The sequence below is a fragment of the Osmia bicornis genome, unplaced genomic scaffold, assembly GCF_907164935.1.
Source record: "Osmia bicornis bicornis unplaced genomic scaffold, iOsmBic2.1, whole genome shotgun sequence".
Classification (NCBI taxonomy): Eukaryota; Metazoa; Arthropoda; class Insecta; order Hymenoptera; family Megachilidae; genus Osmia; species Osmia bicornis.
In genome coordinates this window covers 11,833-14,484 of record NW_025791408.1, presented here as the reverse complement: position 1 = coordinate 14,484, position 2,652 = coordinate 11,833, and the positions used below count along the sequence as shown (strand labels likewise).

The 2,652-nt window shown below is 49.1% G+C and overlaps 1 long non-coding RNA gene across 1 annotated transcript; it reads left to right on the top strand.

Moving 5' to 3' along the window:
* On the top strand, positions 1-783 carry LOC123989140. The gene is made up of 3 exons (XR_006830468.1): positions 1-44; positions 136-432; positions 525-783. It is a non-coding gene; the product is annotated as an uncharacterized LOC123989140 (long non-coding RNA).
* Positions 784-2,652: the final 1,869 nt, after the last annotated feature.

The window sequence follows — 2,652 nt, the reverse complement described above, 5'->3', positions numbered from 1 at the left end:
GTTGGGGACGCGACTACACCACTTCGATCGCGCCTGTAATGTGTGTAAGTAATCGTTAGCTCATGCTTTCCAGAACTTTTCCGTGAGCTGTTGAACGAGTTGCCATCTCGATAAGCGATTCTCGTTAATTTCCAGTACTGATGGCACCGGAACAGATTTTAATGCTGCGCCCACGAGAAAGTGACCTGGAGTGAGGGCCTCACATGACTCGAGGTCATCGTTTAAAGGAGCCAAAGGGCGTGAATTTAAACATGCCTCGATGCGGCAGAGGAGCGTAATTAGTTCCTCGCAAGTAGGCGTACGATCGCCGAGCATGCGTCGCAGATGGGTCTTAACGCTTTTGACCCCTGCCTCCCAGATTCCTCCAAAATGAGGAGCTGCCGGCGGAATAAAGTGCCACGTGATATAATCGGCAGCTAAACGCGAACGAAGGTCAGTGTCTGCCGTTACTTGTTTAAACGCGTTCATTAATTCTTTATTAGCGCCTTGGAAATTAGTCCCATTATCGCTATATAAATTCGTAGGCAATCCGCGGCGAGACGTGAAGCGTTCAAATGCTGCTAGAAACGCTGAAGTGGAGTAGTCGCGCACCAATTCGAGGTGGATAGCGCGAGTCGCCAAACAAACAAAAAGAGCGATGTAAACCTTTTGCGCCCTTTGCCCACGTCCACGATACGCGAGAGCAGAGAACGGTCCTGCGTAATCCAGGCCGCAATGGACGAACGCTCGAGATGGAGTGACTCTCACCGCAGGTAAGTCGCTCATTTGTTGACTTGCGGTGACCGCCCGCCAACGCACGCACGTGACGCATTTGTGAATGTGGCCTTTAACTAGCCGTCGCGCGTTGACGATCCAAAACGTTTGCCGTAAAACATTTAACATTAACTGAGTGCCCCCATGTAACGTGTTCTCGTGACAATCAGCGATGATGAGTTCGGTGATTCGATGCACCGGTAATATTATCGGAAAGCGTTGCGGAAGTTCTGAGTTGCGCAACCGCCCGCCAACACGGACAGTACCATCTTCGCCAAGAAACGGATTAAGCCGAAGTAACGGACTAGCTTTTAACAGGGATTCGCCCTTAAGCATAGCCGCTATTTCCCGTCGATAATGCCGAGTCTGGACGTACGTGATCCAGAATTTACGCGCCGCGAGGATCTCAGCCGCGGTAATAACCGTGTCTGAATAGCGATTCCCTTTATTTCGCGAGGTAAATCGGAAAACGTACGCGGTGATGCGTAAAAGTTTTCGCCATGAAGATGTGCGCATTGGCAGATCCCATTCCGTCTCCGATTGAACGTGTAACATGCTGATATTAATTTTAACTTCTGCTTCAGCTTCCTTCAGGACCGTAGGCTTACTTTCTGGCCACTCATTAGGAGCTTGTATAAGCCAGGAAGGGCCGTGCCACCAAAGGGTATGTTGAAGCAGCTGTGACATCGATAGACCACGAGAGGCGCAGTCAGCGGGATTATGACCCGAAGGTACGTGTCGCCAAATAGCGTTAGGCACGCGATTTTGAATTTCTGCGACCCGATGCGCAGTAAATGTTTTTAGTTCGCTCGGTTGCTTATTTATCTACGCGAGTGATACTGTGGAATCGGTCCAGCAGTACACCGTGCAATTATTAAGTTTTAATGTAACTTGCACGTGTTCGATCAAACGCGTCATTATTAGGCAAGCGCATAGCTCGAGACGCGGAATTGTGAGTGGCTTCAATGGAGCTACTTTAGTCTTAGAAAGCAATATATGTACCGTGGTCTCATTCGCGACGTTGGTTACGCGTAAATAAATTACGGCTGCATACGCGTCTTGAGAGGCATCTGCAAAGCCGTGAATTTCGTAATGCAGGGAATCATTACCGATCCCGACCCATCGCGGTATGAAAACGTTCGGTAATGCGTTAAATTCCGTTGCATATTCGCGCCATTGTTTGGTCAACTCCAGTGGTAACGGGTCGTCCCAATCAAGCTTGGCCACCCATAGCCTTTGAATAAAAATCTTGGCTACGATTACAACTGGAGCGATCCAACCCAACGGATCGAAGATTTTCGCTACGGTGGATAAAATGACTCGCTTAGTCGGATTAGCCGTATTCGCGAGATCGATTTTTAATTTAAACCGGAATTCGTCCGTGTTAGGTTGCCAAAGAAGGCCAAGCATTTTTAACCCTTCAGAATCTTGAACGTATCGTTAATTTCGGCGTTAATGTCGCCGTAGTGCACATGCACTTGCATTGCATGAGGATCAGCAGACGGAATGGGACCAGTCAACACCCATCCAAAAATAGTATTTTGCGCGACCGGTTCTGTACGAGAGCCTTTACGAAGCCCTTCAAGTAGAATCGCGCCGTAATAATCTGCCCCGATAATAAGTTCGATGGGAGCATCATTGTTAGAGAGTGGGTCGGCCCACTCGAGATCGCGTAAATGCGTCCATTTGTCGGACTGACACACCGAATTAGTACGGTAGTTCGTCAGTTTTTTAAGTATAAACGCGCGTAAAGGAATCACAGGCCCTTTACCCTGGCACGGCTGCAATAATATATTTGCAGACGATCGTACTGTTACCGTTGTGCCGGCTCCGATACCCGTAACGGATGCGTGTGCGTGTTGGCGAGGAGCGCGCAACGCGTGAGTAACCGATTCGCGA